Below are 18,580 nucleotides of genomic sequence, written 5' to 3' on the forward strand. Positions count from 1 at the left end.
CACTGAACTGAACTGATGACAGCATCAGCCTTTCTCATGTCCTCTCACAACCCTTTTGATAAAAATATTAAAAACGATGTCTGTGAGACTCAGACATGGGACAGAAGCCTATAACCCACTAGGAAGCCCAATGTTCACGATACGCCAAGCTGGCCAGCTTCCCTTTTTCTGATGATGGCAGACAGCCCATGCTGATGGCTTTCTAGGGTCTCCTAAGCAACAGGGACATTCGTTCATGTCACGTTTACCTAATTATACACCATATAGAACTGGCTTTAGTTAGTCTGCTCTTCAACCCCCAGAACAAATGTCCTCACCCTGATACCCAGGGACATACCGCACAGAGGTCCTTCCCAGAGCCCAGGGTCTGCGGAGCCTCCTTATGTGCAACCCATGCTCTGATACCCAGATGCAGCCCCTCTTCCTAACTGCCAGGGCTTCCACTAGACGTTTCAGGTCTCCTGAAGGCATCATAATGGTCCCCCCGACTGGCCAATCGAGTTATGTTCCATATTGTCTTGAACCCCTGAATAAATCATACTAGGCCCCCCCATGGTTTCCCTATCCCCAGGTCACATGCTTCTCTTTGCCATCCAGGGATTTGGCCATCATCGGTGCTAGAGACAGGGTAGGAAGGCATGGGGAAAACCAGAGGAGACATCACTTCCTGGATGATTTAATTCTGCCTGGGAACTTTGAGAAGAAGCTGCTTTGTGGATATAGTCACATGAATAAGCTGCTCCCTGGATGACATGTGATGGAAGTCCAGAGAAGAACCTGATTTCTGGATGTTCTTATATATAGTATGTTGGAAGTCCAGAGGAAAACCTGATTTCTGGATGTTTTCACATATGCTGGACGCCCACAAGAGAACCTGCACTTTGGATGACCCTCTTGAAGGAGGTTGTATTCTGGACTAGCTCATCTATACTGAAAATGCAGAAGAGATGCTGCATTATGGATGAACACTCCAGAGGAGAGATGGCCACACCTCCATTGTGTGAGACAAGCCATGACTGGACTAAAGAGAATCAGACCACGTTTGATGAATTGGTCACTTTCCTAAATTCACCTCAAGAAGTGTTCATATCACTTTGCCTTTTTTACCCAGTAATTTTGCAGTTTTTGGTCATACCACTCAGAGTTCGTCTGTCATCAACACTATCACATAAAGAGGTTCAAGTGAACAATCATTCTCAGTCCTTTATTGGGCAACACTTTACTTGAAGCAGTCTACATAAAGGTGGCATGTAACCGTCATAAGAATGACATGACACATGTCATGCACATTAATGACAAATTATTGATGTTTATGACTTGTCATAATGTGTCATTCAGTTCCAAAAACTGAATGACACATTGTGCATGAAATGTGTCATGTCATTCTTATGACGGTTACATGTCACCCTTATGTAGACTGTTTCAAGTAAAGTGTTACCTTTTAAGGTTAAGGAAAATTTAAAATACAGCAACATAATGCCAATGATTATAATGCTGAGACTTGTACAGTATTGTAAATAGTGTAATTGCAAGGAAACCTTATTTGGAAAAGCTGCTGCAGAGCACTGCATAACTTGCCTGCACTCAAAATGCCTTTTATAGCGTGTTGTTTTTCTGCCTTGCGTGTAGCTTAGCATCTGTACGACGGGAGAGACAGATGTTTAATTTATTAGTTATACCATATTTATTGAAGATAAGCTGTTGTTCTGTGATGAAATGCTATCGCCACAGCTCTGATTGCCAAGTAAAACAGCTTAAGTCAGGGACGTGCAGTCAGATCGACTGCGAGTCGTGTTAGGGAATTATAGCTTCATTGCCATGTCATGGGAACATGCTGCATCTGTCTCCCATGACACTGATGTTCTGACTTTCATTTTGTGTTCCTGTTCTTCTTGTCATTGCCACATGGCAGACTTTAGTACCCATAAAGCTACTGTGCATTGAATCCTTGCCGTCCTGTTCTGTCTGTCCTTTCCCTGTTTGGCCAGTAGGTGTCGCTGTCCATCCCGTTCTTTCCTCATTGTTTAGCACCTTTCATTGTTTTCCCTTTCCTTCTAGGCTGCTGCATGGCTGAATGGGCTGAGTGTGTGGCTGAGAACCATGCTTCCCTTCTTTTGTGGGTTTGAGTTGAGCTGAGTTGCGTTGTGGGTTAATAACGTTTAAAGTTTTGAGTTTAGTAAGCCCCCTTGGTAGACCTTCTTGTATTTCTGCATTGGTTCTTGTGTTGTGCCTTTGTTCTTCAGGTCTAGTTTTGTAGTTAAGTCTTATTTCACCTTTGTTCCGAGTATCCCCTAGTGTTTGAATCCTTAGTGCTTTGTGATTGCTAATTACCATCACTTATTCCTTGTCATGGCTATTTCCTAGTGTTTGGTTATTCTGTATGGGCAATAGCTTTCTATCATCTTGACCTCATTACCCATGTATGCAAGTGCTTGCCATTTCCTTGATCTGTCAATCACTGAATGTACATTAGTCTCTAACTTGTTTCCTGAATGTGTAGGTGTTGTCAGTATTATAGATGTATGACATGTTACTTGTATGTTTCTTCTGTGTGTCCCTGCGTTTAGCTTTAGCCCCTGTTAATGCTCAATTGCCTGTCTACCTTTAATTCGCCCCTTTTGAAAACTTCCATTTGTGGTTTTGTTTGTGTTCAGCTTATAATAAAGTCCTCTTGCTGTCCATAAGCCACTCTGTGGATCGTCACTCCCTCTCCATGCCTCATCGTGGCAGCATTGATGTGATGCTGAGTACCCGAATCCTTGTGACAGTCCTTAATGATAAAGTCAAGCAGGCTTCATTGTCATACCATCCATATACAGGTAAACAGCAGCATGGAATAACATTCCCCTTGGACCAGGGTGCGACACACAGACAGTGAGTAACAGGAGAAGCAAAAACACAGGACAGTGTTACACACCTGAGAAAGTACACACATCAATAAATTCATTGTCCAGAGACCCACAATTTTTACTGTATGGGCCACGCAGTATTTACTGTACGGGCCAGACAGACAGCCACGTGCAATTGCTATCCCTGCAGCCATTTCATCGCGCTCTGTGAAGCCAGTGTGCTCTTGGGAGTAATTGTATGGTGTTTTTTTCTATCTTCCTGGAGAGATTGAAATATTTTATGGTTTAACTGCAGTCCTGATAACAACGAACGATTGCCATCTAGTCCAAACTTGTCGGAGACCTGTAAAATAACCCAAGGAAAGACGTGCAGTTTAATCCATGAGAAATTCAAGCTGATGCTTGTGTTCCTGTTGCACAAAGTAGAGTGTGTTTCATCTAAGCTTGACCCACAGCACACTAATTGGTCCAGATCCAGATCAGCCTGGAGCACATTCTTCTGGGATAGTAACCTGTTTTCCTCTAGTAACAAGTCCTCAGCCCACTTGCAGCTGTCAGACGTGTCGGGGGGATGATGGGACAGACCACTACTGCTCTCACGGTGTGTCGTGGTGCTTTTTGTAGACCTACTACCCCAACATCTGAATGACACACTGCTACCAGCCTGGCCAAATCCCCACACCTGGCACGCTGGAGGGAGTCGAACCCCCCGCCCTCCATTGAGGCACCATACACACTGAAGTGATTCGGTGAAGCCTTAAAATCAATCGACCTTACATGGCGCTGATCTCATTGGGCCATCATCATCACCATCATCATCATCAGCATGACTGTCCATGGGCAGGTCAGCATAAACAGCACATCCCCGAGGGCAGTGACAGCGGAAGCCCCGCCCGCCCGCCCGCCTGCCCGCCGTGCTCCAGCCGCTCTCTGCAGACGCCTCTCATCCTTCCTGTCTGCAGCCCACCCTTCCCTTCCCTTTTGCTGAACTCACAGGCTGCTCTTGGCATGTAGGTCCTATGAACTTCGCGATGAAATAATGGGAGAAAGTCCACAGACTGTCATTGGTTTAACCATGTGATATTCTGCTGGCTCGTGAAGATCTAGTCGGCCAGATCTCTGGCCAGCAGCGGATTACTTAAATGAAATTACGGCATTTTAGACTGGAGGTCAACGTAAATGAATTCAGATATGAAATGCATTCATTTTATAATAAACATTATCATGAAGAGTGTTCACTGGCACAGTCTGGCCTGTCTGGGCCGTACTCGCTCATGCCTGCTAACCGAAAGGCCCTGAATTTGACCTCCACCTTTCCCCTAGTGGGAGGTGAGCTGGAACCTGAGGTTTTGGAAAGAGAGACCTGGTATGAAACCAAACGTAGGTGGAGCTAGGACAGTCTATTGTGTGGCTCTTCTCCTTCACCAATCGATGGGATCCTCTACATACCTGCCGTGTAACAAATAAACCCGCAAAGCATTCGTGTTGTCACCATGGAAACCTCAAGGTGCTTTTTCGAGAAGCTCATAACATGTTGGCGGGTGTGATGTCAGATTGGTTATTTCAGAGTATTTTTTATCATTATTATTATTTCTATTAGGCAGTGAGTGACAGCATTTGGTAAGCTCTGTCTGTTGTGGGTTTCAAACCTTCATTTCTGTACCACAGGTTATGGTTCAAGACTCGGTTCCAGGTTCCGAAGACTGGGTACCAGCATGTAATGTTGACAAAGGTGCTGCTGAATTAAAGGTCCTGATTGTGTTAAGAAATTGAGTACCAGTCTATAAGCCATGTATGTCATTTGACTTGTTGTTTGCTAACGTCCAAATGATCACACTCCATACTGACACTTACTCCCCCTGCCCTGTAGGGGGCACCTTGACCTCCTTCTGACCATAGACACTCAGACAGAGCATCTGTAGATGCCCAACCCCTCAATTCATACAGGGTGAAATGTGTCCCGCCAATATGGAGGCCTGTAGCCAGGCGACGGTGTTAGAGAGCCTTGTGAAGTGGCTCATAAATCAGTCTGCGACTGGCCAGTAAATCTTCAGAGAGTATAATCAGTGTATCAGGATGGGACACCACCCTGGAACAGCCCGGAACACACATTCTGAGCTCTGTAAAGAGCACCATATGCTCAAGTGGATAGTTAATCACCTTTAGTGTGGAGCCTTCATTCAGTGAGGGGTGTGAGGAGAGCCCAGGACGCGCATACAGGACTTATTAAACAGCCACCCTGCATCAGACTCCACGGGACTCTCTGAATGTCGCATGTTATTGGGGTTGCCTTGTGATGAATAATATATGATTTAAAGGTTTAAACTGTATTCTTTTGTGTTTTGTAATGATATGAAAGTTAAATAACGGATAAGAAATTTACATGCATTAACGTGGAAGGATGTCCTTCAGTATGATGCAAAATAACGACTGTAATGTCCCTAAATGAGGCTTTGGATGCTCTGTGGAGTCAGAGATGGCCTTTGACTCCAGAGTCAGAGCCACAGCCCCGCATGGCCAGATGAAGCGGTATCCCTCCCGCCACTCAGAGGGGGTGCTGTGGAGCCAGTGGCTTAGACAATTTGCATGTTAGCAACAGTGTGGGTGGTGACTGACTGAGATATTTACCACAGGTCAATGTGACCTCTGTATGGCCTGGGGGCATGACGACAGAAGGGGGGCGGATTTAGTGACTACAGTTAGCATGTGCTGAGTACTCATGTCGGTACTATTATCATTACTATAATCACCATACTGGTATCAGTACTGATATTATTACTTTTATCATCACTGGGTACTCGTGTCAGTATTTTTATTATTATTACTATTATTGTCTCTGAGTACTCATGTCGAGTGCTCATGTGGTTCTCGTGTTGTTCCAATGCAAACTTTGCCATGTGAAAGTGTGACATTTCACATAGCTGCAATTAAGCAAAACTCAAATGAGAGACAGGGAGACAGTTCCATTTATTAAGAAGATAAAAAAAACGACCCAGACTAGCCACAGATTTCCATCTATGGTTTTAAGTGAATTCACTGATTTATAGTAGCTGTAAATAACTTTTGCTAATTGGCTCACGTAGCACATGGATTTGATTAGCAGAGAATTGTGCATTTACAGGCTGTACCTCAAAAATCTGTAAAAAGACTCACAAAATGTAAATCATTTCTGTGCCTGTAAAGTAAAGAACACAAATGTGGAAATGTGAGACTTCTAATGAAATAACATTTAAAAACATTATAACTTGGTGTTTTTCCACATCTGATTTTTTTTCAGATATTATTCTCCATTTTCATTACAATCACAGCAGCACAAATTACAAGAGAGCTGATGTAATATTTGAATTGAAGTATTATTTAAGATTGACATATGCATGTTTTGGAAGCTGCTTGGAATTCTGGGTAAAGCACAGTGTTGTTCTAACATGAGCCTGTATCTGGACTGTGTTACAGATTGTACTTCAAGCTGATTTATAGTCTTTAAAACAAATTAATTTTTGACTTATATTCTTATTAACCAGTCTGATGGGTTGGCAGCGGTTCCAATGCACGGTGAGCTTAGCTACTATTGGTTGCGATGAATGTTGCTTTTGTATGTCGAGTGGAGATGTGATGTAAGTGACTGCGACTTGTGCAAACACCCAGCAAGTGAAGCCATGTGCTCACTGGCCGGCCTGCATGTTTGCCATGGCCGTAAACCGCTGACAAGCCGATCACCCAGAGCTAAAGCACGATGGTTCAGGACTGTAAATCCACCTCCGCATTTAGCTTGAAATCATCCATCTTTCCCTTCCATGTTAGTGGCTCTTGCAGTTGTCTTATAGCTGCCTAGCCCAGCAGCAGTGATTGGTCGGCAGAGGCTGTGGGCAGTTTTGGGTCAGATGGTAACATTTTCACCTTAGATACACCTCCAGGATCCGCTTCTTCTGCTGACGTAAACACCGGATTCATAACCAATTGAAAATATAATTCTAGAACACGACTATTCTTTGAATGTGACGTACTCTTATCGTCAATGACAAAGCTTAAATCTCAAAATCAGTATTAAGTAATGGAATGTCCCATAAAATAACCAGTGAGAAAGAGGTCCAGTTTCTGATCTGAATATCTGTTCCTGCTGTTTAGGAAGGTGATGTTCTCAAAAGTGACAGGCAGCTGGTGGCGCCGTTGAGCTCAGGTGGGTGTGTACAGACTGTCCCGTCACCTGTCATGTCAGAAAGTTCCGCATATCTCGCAGACCTGGCCTGGAAGTTATGTTCTCCATATGAAATCCAAATCGGGGAGGATGGGAAACTGTCACAGAGGGAAAGGCAGAAGGGAAGGGAGAGATTAACTGCCCCCTGTGGCTAAAGAGAGCAGCCAGAGCAAACAGGGCAAGAGTGGGATGGACAGGAAGGTCAGGAGGCCTGGAAGAGCTGGAGATTCACAGGAAAGACAGCAGCAGGAGCTGCTTTCCTGCTACTGAGAGAGAGAGTGCAGCCTGGCTCCGCTGTGGGTCATGGGCGGCACACACAGCAAGCAAGGCCATGCAGCTATTCAATGTCTAAATTATTTGCCACATTTACACAAGGCCATCATGCTTTTCCACTCTGCCTCCCATCCCAGCAGTCTCTTTAAAGATAAAATAATATATAAAATAATAAAAAATACTTCATTTTTTTCAGCAGATGCTTTTATCTAAAGAAATGTACATTTTTGTGAAAGCAGAGTTCGACAAGGAGCAGTTGGTGGTTAAAACACTGGGATTAGAAACAGCAACCTCCTGTTCAGACGCACAGAATCCAAACCCAGTGAGCCACAAACCACCACCACACGTGTGCATTTCACAACGTGTCCGCAGTTTCTTAGTTGCCTTTTATGTTGCTGCCCCTGACAAATGGCAGCTGGAGAGTCAGTGGAGAAGGAAGCCTAAGGACCGCTGTCTGAGCTCACAGGAGAGAGCGGCTGAGGCCCCGAGAGAACCCTGTCGGTCTGGGTCACATAAATCAGCATGAGGGAAGCCTAAGAGCCACTGTCAGAGCTCACAGGTCACAGGACAGAGCGGCTGAGGCCCCGAGAGCACCCTGCCGGTCTGGGTCACATAAATCAGCATGAAGGAAGCCTAAGGACCGCTGTCAGAGCTCACAGGACAGAGCGGCTGAGGCCCCGAGAGCACCCTGCCGGCCTGGGTCACATAAATCAGCATGAAGGAAGCCCTAGGGGAAGGAAGCCACTGTCATCCATCTGCATGCTTCCCTGGCGACCTGGACGGTGGAGGGGGGGGGGTCGTCCTTCTTAATTAATAAGTCCCCTGATCTGGATCTGCCTTTGGTAGCCAGGAACACAGTCAAAGACGAGACCAGGCCCAATATATTCAGACAGTGCTTGTGGCTGAAATGGGGACAATCGATGGATGGATGGATGGATGGATGGATGGATAGATATGTTCTTTGGACTATTTTACAGAGGTCCCGACCTCTTCAGCATGGTGATCTGAGAGAACATGCCTCAAGGGGGCAAAGCAGCTTCTTCCTGCAGAAGAATTCCTCCAATTCCTCGATTCAAGATTTCAGTTTCTGTTTGGAAATATGTTGCTTATGCCCTCTGCCTCTTTATGCTGGACGGTTGTACATTTTCAATGAGACTCTAATGGCTGACTTCCTGTTCTGGGTCTGGGTCAGTCTAAAAGCCTAAAGGTCTCCTTGGGTGGTGTGTTCTAAGCATCACGGTGTTTCAGGGTCACATGGGTTCATCCAGCAGCTGCTGACAGTCAGCCCCCTCTGTCCGGGCACAGTGAGGGTGCCTTTCGGCTGATAGACAAGCGGGTATGGAAGCTGGATGGATGGATGGATGGATGAGTCTGGTGATCTGCTGTCATGCCCAGATAAGTATTCAACAAAGTGAGAAAAACAATACATCTGTAAACAAAGCTGCAGAATAAATGCAGGAATGTCCAGGACAACATTTCCTTCATCATTCTGTCACTGCTGGAAAAAGACATGGAGACCTGATGTTCAGAGCAGGGAAATTCGAGATGTTTTACTGTACAAAAGTGAAACCTGCCCCTTGTGCTTTTCATATCAGATCTGAAATATGATTCTTAAGAGTGAGAAAAGATTAGAAACAAAACATGGAGGTAAATTAGGGTGAATATAAAGTCCTTGGATAAAATTACCCACAATGCTTTGTGTTTGCCCGACAGGGCAGATCAGCAATCATGGAAAACTGCACTTTGAGGAGGATTAAGTGATTCAATTTCGACATCGTTGCTTCTCAAAGTGTCGGGGGACGCAGTTTGCGACTCCTGCCGATATCTCAGGACAAAGAGGCACACACCTCTAATGGGATATGATTGGTGGGCTGAAGCCCCCAAGCTCTTCACTAGGAACTCTCTCCCGGGTGACGTTAGTGAGTGTGAAGCTTTAAAAGCACACCAAAGCTCTGAACCATACTTTGACCTGACTGGAAAGGCTCGATAAACAAATGGCCGTGAATCTTTCCAGTTTTACCATCCAGCTGCTCCCAGTCACCCTCAGCGGGCTTCATGATCCACACACTAACATCACGCCTCAGCTGTGCTGTGGATAAGCACACCATTCCTGTAGGATTTGTGGCTGTGTCACACCTGCATTGGGTCTCCTTTGTGCCTGCTCTTATTATTAATATAAAACACACGACCTTCATATGTGACATTACTGCAAACTCAACCTCGACTGATACAGCTCTGTCAGGTGGGGCACAAAGAAAACAGTCCGTGTGAAAGGTGAAAGGTCACCGCCGGCACACCATGCAGCTCAGGTCCGGGTTCAATAACTAAAACAAGTGTGTAAAGAGATGGAAGCAGACAGACGGCTGAAATAGGAAATATGGCAAAGTGTAATTTGTGAAGTACTGCTCTGTCCAGTGAAGTGTACCGTGTGTTTATGTGGTAGGAGTATTATCACTCTGTCCAGTAAAGCGCACTGTGCATTTATAAGGTAGGAGTATTACACTCTGTTCAGTAAAGTGTACTGTGCATTAATAAGGAAGGAGTATTACACTCTGTCCAGTAAAGTGTACTGTGTGTTTATGACACTGGAGTATTATCGCTCTGTCCAGTAAAGTGTTACTGTACCTTTATAGGGTAGGAGTATTATTGATCTGCCTTGAGTTTGAGGTCTGCGTAAGTGTCTGCTGGACCTCAAAGCGTTCCTCACATTCCAGAGAGGATCCCACAGACCTGCCTAATCACGGTGAGCTTTACAGAAGAAGGGCCATGCCAAAGCAGCCCCTGTAACTTCAGAATTGCCGCTTTATTCCAGGATAATGATTGTGCAGCCTGGCTGCTCGTCAGTGTGACCACATCCATGGTCCTGGGTGTTTGCCACACCCCCCACAGAGGTAGCTCTGTTTATGCAGCCAAGGGGTGTCTCCCCCTGCTGGGGTGAGCTGGCGGCACTGAGCCAGCGGGTGGGTTCTGCTGTGAGGCTCTGTGGCATAACCCCCCCCCACCGGGGTCGTATAGAGGAGCATTCACAGCAGGAGAGCTCAGGTGGTACTGCTGGGTCCGAGTCCATGTTAAAATGGAGGAGCCGGGACACGTGATCTTTCAGTGACCCTGGATCTCGTCTAAGTGAAAAAGGCAGAGTGGGCAGAGGAAACGAAAAAGGTTGAGGTCAGGGCTCAGTCCCTGGGGGGGGGGGGGGGCACAAGGAGCTGCCGCCTCCACTGTCATCCCCCTCTCCAAGCAGACCTCGCCGTCTGTAATGGGAAATCAGACAAGCAGGCGAGGCCCTGAGCAGGGACTCCTGTCAGGAGAGCAAACAGGCACCGACGGCTAATAATGTAACAGGACTGCAAATTACATCATTACATCATAATGATTACATCATCACGTCATTACATCTCTAACATCACAGTGGGATCTTGGTAAATATTTATACCCAAACCACATTTAATACAGCAGGTACATGGGCAGCGTGTCAACTGGTGCTGGCAGCTACTGGACAAAAGGGTCTATTACTAATATTATTAAAAGCATCCATTCACCCCAGCGCAGGGTAAGGGGGAGCCTGGAGCTCACTATCTCCCCGTCCTAGGAAGAGGAGGGCACATCCATGCCGGGATGAATGCAGAGTGAGACTGACAGACATGAAGAGTGACACAGAGACCCGGAGCTGTGTGCCTCGGTCAGAGGGCAGGCAGGGAGGCACAGGGTGGGCAGGGAGGGGCAGGGAGGTGCAGGGTGGGCAGGGTGCTTCTCGGGAAGGCTGTCAGGGAAGCTCCCCCTCCGGCTCTTCAGGAGCACTGTTCACTCCGGGGATTGCAGGTGTGAATCCAGCACATCTGATATGATCCAAAATCACAGCTTTTCTTTCTTCACCTCTGAATCGATCCTCTGGCCAGAGGCAGAGATTATAAAGCTGCCAAATGTGACAACTGATCCCTAAATGGCCGGGAGAACAAGATGTTCGAAACAATCTATGGACTGATGTGTAGTTACCCAGAAAAGAGGACGACAGTGACATCAGCCCCCCCCCCCCCCTCTTAATTCCAAACCAGCACCAAAACCAAACAAATATAAGTATCTCTGTCTGTATTTATGCTCAGGATTGTAGGAATTTTACCCACTGCATCGTGTTTCAGAGCTAAGAAAGGCACCTCACCCCCTCACAAGCCGCTTGTTTATCACCTTCATAAATTAAACAGATTTTCTGAATTTTTGTGGATTTGTTGCACAAAGGTTTGCTGTTGTAGACAAAGACTGCAGCAGGCTGGGTGTCAGTCTGACTGCACGACCCTGAATTAGCACAAACAGCCCAGCAGCAGGAACAGCGGCTCTTAAAAAGTCAGCCTGATGGAGTCCCTGGGTCATTAAGGCCCTAATGAGCCAGACGCTAATCGTGTGGCCCTCAAGCTCGGCCTCCTGGAGGCCTGTTATTTATTCAGATTTATAGGCCACATTAAAAGAAGGAAATCGCCACTCTTAACCGGAACCTAGAAATGACGTTTTAATTTCACTTCTGTAAAGAAAAGAGCCTTTATTTTAATGGAGCAATGCAGCATAAAACCAGCAGTCCTTCACTTATTGCAGAAAGGTGTTTAAATAAGGATGAAATATGAATAAACAGCGCCCTCCTCTGGTCACTAAAATCGGAGCACACACAAGAAAAAAATAAGCATGTAACAAGCATTTCAGTGCGTTTGTATTTAAATACTCAAGCATCTATCTAGAAAGACACATACATTCCATGTAAGAGGTTCACTGGAGAGTCGTCTTCATCATCATTGTTAACATCTTCATCATCACCATTAAGGTTGTCATCCGCAGCCCCTATAGCGTTTCAGCCCTTCATGTGTGGACTCCTGGTCTGATGTTTGCGGGAAGGCTGACTGGGTATTGTCACAGTTACGATAAAGATGGAGGGCGACAGTCTGAAGTGGCAGACGCAGGGAGAGGAAGCTGCCCGTGTAGATTACAGTGGCTGATGGAGTCAGCTGAGAGAGCCCGCACCCGCTCAGTGATGCAGGGGGCAGCACCCGCTGAACAAAGAGCCGGAATACCAGAGAGGGTTCCTCAGAGAGGGTTCCTCAGAGAGGGTTCCTCAGAGAGGGTTCCTCAGAGAGGGTTCCTCAGAGAGGGTTTATGGTATATGACATTATATCAGGGGGCAGACTGGGGGCTGATGTGTGGAAGGAGGGGGAATAGCACTCTCTCTCACTCTCACTCTCTGAGCTGAGAATCGTGAGCAGTAATTACAGCACTTTGCATTAAATGAGAGTTTGCCCACCAATCAGCTGGCTGGCTATATTTTTTGTCTTACAGTCTAAAAATGTCATCTTTGTATCGTGTTTATATGTCTCAGTGTGTATCTTCTGTTTATTGCTTTCTTATCTGCACTATGACCAGCAAGTGTAATTCCGAGAGTCATATATCTGAAGCTGACAACAAAAGGTACTTTGTGTCTTACTGACACAGGATAAGAATCACTAGGGGACACTGTTGTTATCATTTATCACAGTCTCACTTCCGCACAGAAAGTGAGCAGGAAAACCCAGTGAGTCCATGAACCACAGGGTGGTTTGCACTGTAACCCTTGACAGCAGCTTATTGAGACGCTACATAGTAACACACACAGATGGACCAACAAGAAAACCCTGAAGCAAAACAACCGAGTCATAAATAACTGGACCCCCAAAGAAAGGTGGCAGCGCCCCCATGTGGTGAGGGTAAATTCATCTGCCTTGGTTTCCTATTCTCCCACAACAGAACAGAGCACCTCTGACAGCAGAGGGCGGCGTGGGGGTGGGGGGCAAACTGGGTTGGCTAACATATAAAAGTGTTACTATAGCAACAGAAATGTCATATAACGGTGCTGTGCACTAAGGCAGTAATGTTACCGCAGTGGGCTGGGTTTTGTGTTCCGGTGAATCAGCTTCGCTAAACAGCGTGTTTTTTTGGGTCTCCCAGCATCCGATACTTTCTGTGGACCATTTTGCGGAGGTCCCGACCTCTTCAGCATGGTGATCTGAGAGAACACGCCTCAAGGGGGCAAAGCAGCTTCTTCCTGCAGAAGAATTCCTCCAATTCCTCGATTCAAGATTTCAGTTTCTGTTTGGAAATATGTTGCTTATGCCCTCTGCCTCTTTATGCTGGAAGGTTCTACATTTTCAATCAGACTCTAATGGCTGACTTCCTGTTCTGGGTCTGGGTCAGTCTAAAAGCCTAAAGGTCTCCTTGGGTGGTGTGTTCTAAGCATCACGGTGTTTCAGGGTCACATGGGTTCATCCAGCAGCTGCTGACAGTCAGCCCCCTCTGTCCGGGCACAGCGAGGGTGCCTTTCGGCTGATAGACAAGCGGGTATGGAAGCTGGATGGATGGATGGATGGATGAGTCTGGTGATCTGCTGTCATGCCCAGATAAGTATTCAACAAAGTGAGAAAAATAGTAAAAAAAAAAAACAATAAATCTGTAAACAAAGCTGCAGAGTAAATGCAGGAATGTCCAGGACAACATTTCCTTCATCATTCTGTCACTGCTGGAAAAAGACATGGAGACCTGATGTTCAGAGCAGGGAAATTTGAGATGTTTTACTGTACAAAAGTGAAACCTGCCCCTTGTGCTTTTCGTATCAGATCTGAAATATGATTCCTAAGAGTGAGAAAAGATTAGAAACAAAACATGGAGGTAAATTAGGGTGAATAGTAAACAAAAATAAAACTGTAAAAGTTTAGATAGATAGATAGATAGATAGATCTACTTATGAAGCTTTACTGCTTAATAAGAGAGGGGCTGTACAAATGTGAGTATATGCAAATTAATTAGAGGTAACAAAAGCTCTGAATAAATCATCTGCGATTTCAATGAGTCGGAAGGAGAGTGCAGACAAATTAGTCCAATTACTTACAGGCAAAAAATCAGGACAAACATCTCAGGTTCAGGGATGCATGGAATCCAAAGGATTACATGGCAGCAGAGACCATGATCCAGAGAAATGGACATTTTCGCAGACATCCAGAGACGGCAGTCAGCCACCCAGAGACATTTCCACAGACGTCCAGAGACGGCAGTCAGCCGCCCAGAGACATTTCCGCAGACGTCCATAGACGGCAGTCAGCCGCCCAGAGACATTTCCGCAGACGTCCAGAGACAGCAGTCAGCCGTCCAGAGACATTTCCGCAGACGTCCAGAGACGGCAGTCAGCCACCCAGAGACATTTCCGCAGACGTCCATAGACGGCAGTCAGCCGCCCAGAGACATTTCCGCAGACGTCCATAGACGGTAGTCAGCCGCCCAGAGACATTTCCGCAGACGTCCAGAGACGGCAGTCAGCCGCCCAGAGACATTTCCGCAGACGTCCATAGACGGCAGTCAGCCGCCCAGAGACATTTCCGCAGACGTCCATAGACCGTAGTCAGCCGCCCAGAGACATTTCCGCAGACGTCCATAGACGGCAGTCAGCCGCCCAGAGGCATTTCCGCAGACGTCCAGAGACGGCAGCCATCCTTGTCCCTGTCACACCCCTGTCCTCCACACCCCAGTCCCTTTCACTCCTGCCCCCCACATCTCTGTCCCTGTCACATGATAGTCAAACAATTATGAGATGTATCAAAATCCTAAAATAAAAGAAACACTTTCCCAATCCTATTTGCCATTTTGCTAAATGCGCAGAAACTGCAGTCTGCATATCCACACATGCTTCAGCCTATAATTATGCACTGAATCCTAATCCAAAAGTAAAGGAAGGGGAAGTTCGCAGCTCAGTAGTTGACTTTTTAATCAGGGTTTCTCTTGGGAAGATTCTCTCAGCGGAACACAAGGTCGGATCCAAAGCCAGCTAAATTGAGTTGGTGGCACTCTCGTCCCACTGGCCTTGTCATGCTCATTTGTGCAAAGTTTACTGGTGGAGCAGACAATCCTTATCAACGCAGCACAGAGAGCAGTCTGCCTGCAGCCCCCTTCATTCCACACGCTGTTCCTGGCCGGAGGGTGGCGGAGTCCGTGCTTTCGGGAGGAGATCACGGGGCCTGTCCCCTGCCTGTCTCAGAGCCACAATGGACCTCGGCCTTGGAGACTGACCCACAGCTACTGCCCTTTGGGACCCCGCGGTCCTGTGGCCAGCATCGGAGTCCAACCAGTACTGACCCATTTTCATGAAATCAAAGTGGCTCACCACTTCCTGAAGGACATTTCTTGTTTCTCTCTATCAGGGAACTTCAGCAGAGCATCAGCAGACGTCGCCGATCAGCTCCATGAGCTAAAGGGGGCTGAGGTGTAGCTTTCCCTGTGTGCCATACAATCTTCTGATTTTGATTCTGATTGGGCAGTTTGGGCTCTGAGCTATAAACAGACCCAGAGACTTCCCTGTTCATGGTGTGGCCCCCACCGAGGCGGTCGCATGGCGCTCTTCCTGGGGTGCATCAAACGCATTTTCTATGCCATTTTCAGGCCAGTACCAGCTGCCGTATCCCTCCCCACACCTATTAACACGCCGTGACATGCAGTAGACATGCCCGTGGACCGCTCCGCGTGCCACCCCAGGAGAGTGCAGTTGCCGTGCCGACACTCAGACCACGGAGCCCCAGGTGAGCACTGCCTTCTCACAGCCTCAGACTGCTGCCAGCGACAGCCTCTGCATTTCACCTCAAATGAGTCTTTTTGGTCACTTTTCAAAAACCTAAGGAGTGTGGGTCAAACACGCGAGGTTTGCCTCCCCAGCCAAACCACCCATTGGCTCTACTCATTTTTTATATTATATTTATATTGTTTTGGAAACATCTTGGGGACGTAAAGTGCCTTTTTCATTTAAGCCCTACAAAGAACAATCCTGTCTTTAATAATCAGGCAGCAGAGATCGTCCCTGCTTCAGCCCCACTGGAGGAATGGCTGCTACCCATCATTCCCAGTCTGGCACAGAAGTGTCTCTGCCTAAGCTTCCCTCCTCCGCCCACAGCTCTCATCACTCCCACGCCCACATTCATGCTTCAGACTCGTCCCTCACCGGAGATGCTTAAAAACCGTCAAGTCAGTGATGTCACCCTACGAGGCAGCCACGCTCCAATGAATGTCAGGTCATTCCAGACCGCTCCGTGTCCCCAAACACAAGTCAGAATCACAGGTCAACTTCCTCAGAAGACAAGGCAGGTGTCGGAGATGGCTCTGCTAATACATATTCACTGATCTAGCACCATATGGGCAAATCTACAGCTAAAGTCTATAAATCTATAAATGCTAGCTTGTGTAATTGGTATTTAAATTAATGATTTAGCATAAGCTTTTATTCAAAGTGATGTACAATTGAGAGAGCAGAATGGGGGCTAGGGCTCGTCAGGGACCCGAGGGTGACATCATTCTGCCAACCCTGGGATTTGAACCTGCAACATTCTGATAACCCACTGTGAATATAGCATAACTATACAGCGATCATGGACTGCTAGGAATTCTCTAAGATATATTTATAAATACAGAAGATGGATGGATGGATGGATGGATGGATGGATAGATGGATGGATGGATGGATGGATGAATGGATGGATGGCTCCCTTTGCATGTGTTTCTTTATGTCTGTACCTGTGTCCTTTTGTGTGTGTGTCTGCTGTATTTTGATATTGCTGAAGACAAGCACTTTATTCTCTCTGGAGGGGGAGTAAAGTTTTATTAAAAAACATCGCGGTTCAAGTTCTCCTGCTGCCAGTGGATTGCTGGAATGGGGGGAGGAGGGGGGTCCAGGTTTGGGCCCCTCCCATTGCAGGACCCTCTGCAGGGAAGTGGCTGATCCCCAAAAATAAAATCAAAAATCATTTTAAAACTCAATCTACATGTATTCAGTGTTAACATTTTAATTTCCCTTAGATATTCAAAGCGGAACTGCAGGCAATAAAAGGCTCATTTGGAATAATGAACCGGAAGCCCTGAAATGTCCTCAAGATCCAGTTTGGTAAAAGTCTAGTTATATTTAGCAGTGGTCTAGCAATAATTTTATATGGGCGGAATGAAAGGGGGAGGCAGAATGAGTGAAGAACTACAGTAAAATGCAAGGACTATCGTAAAACACCAGGACTGTTGTAAAAAGCAAGGACTATATTCAAAGGCAAGGACTATAGTTAAAGAGGAGGACTATAGTAGATACCTGAAACCACAAAAAACGTAAACCAAACTGATCTGAAAGGAAAAACATAGATAACAGCAGAATGTAGCTAAGGAAGCGATTTGAGGAGCAGGATAGAGGGTCAGTGGGCGGCTGGCATGTTTGTGACAGGGGAGCTAGTTAGCTGACAAGCCTGTGAGACGTGAGGGTTAACAAGCAGCCCCAAGAGGCTGTGCAGGTACAACGCAGGTGTGTCAGTGGCTCAGCACAGCCACACTTATGCCTGAACTCGAGCTTACTCCCCCCCCCCCCCCCCCCGGCAGAGAAACGACAGCTCATTAAAACCCGAAGCGCATTAGCGAGACTTTAGGGGTCGCCAGTGTTTGCCCGTTCAATGAAGTGTCTGTTTGGGGGCTGGGTGGCGGGCTTCAGAGTGTGAATCCAAGATTACTCTAAAAATAACAGGCAGTAATAGCATCTGGTATTTTTATGGTGCATGGGGGGGGGGGGCAGCACTGCCCCCTGCTCCTGGGTACCAGATCGCCGTGACGACCAACCGGCAGGATATCACTGCTCTGTCGCCGCCGAGCACCTGAGAGGCCAGATGAGTGTAATTTCATCATGAGTGGTGGCCATAATAAGACCCATCCTGCCAGTGCGATGCCAGTGCGATGCCAGTGCGATGCCAGTGCGATGCCAGTGCGATGCCAGTGCGATGCCAGTGCGATGCCAGTGCGATGCCGCAAACAAATCGCTAACAGACACTGACGGAGAAATGAAGACCTCTCTGCCTATGTGATGTACAGCCTCTCCAAAGCTGCCACTTTCCTGGTCACACATGTCCCCTTTGCTGAGGCTGATCACATGTTCTACCCCACCGCTGATTTCTGCTGGGCCCCCTCCCTGCCACCCCAGTAAACACGTTAACATTAAAATTCCTCTTTCCTAAGCCATTCCAGTGGGGGCTTTCAAGCATCAGAGTCCATGGCTCAAGAGCCGTGCAAAGTCAGACACGCAGGGGTGGCAAACTATGAGCAAATCCCTCGATCTGGGTCAAACACCCGGCTGACATCTACATGGCAATTAAGGCAAACCTCTGCTTGTGTGCTGACATCCATTCCGGGGTGCAGATCACCTTGTCTGATGACAAGCAGTGTCCATTAATGAATGCATCATTAAAACTGA

This window comes from Paramormyrops kingsleyae, chromosome 3 (assembly GCF_048594095.1).
Source record: "Paramormyrops kingsleyae isolate MSU_618 chromosome 3, PKINGS_0.4, whole genome shotgun sequence".
Taxonomy (NCBI): Eukaryota; Metazoa; Chordata; class Actinopteri; order Osteoglossiformes; family Mormyridae; genus Paramormyrops; species Paramormyrops kingsleyae.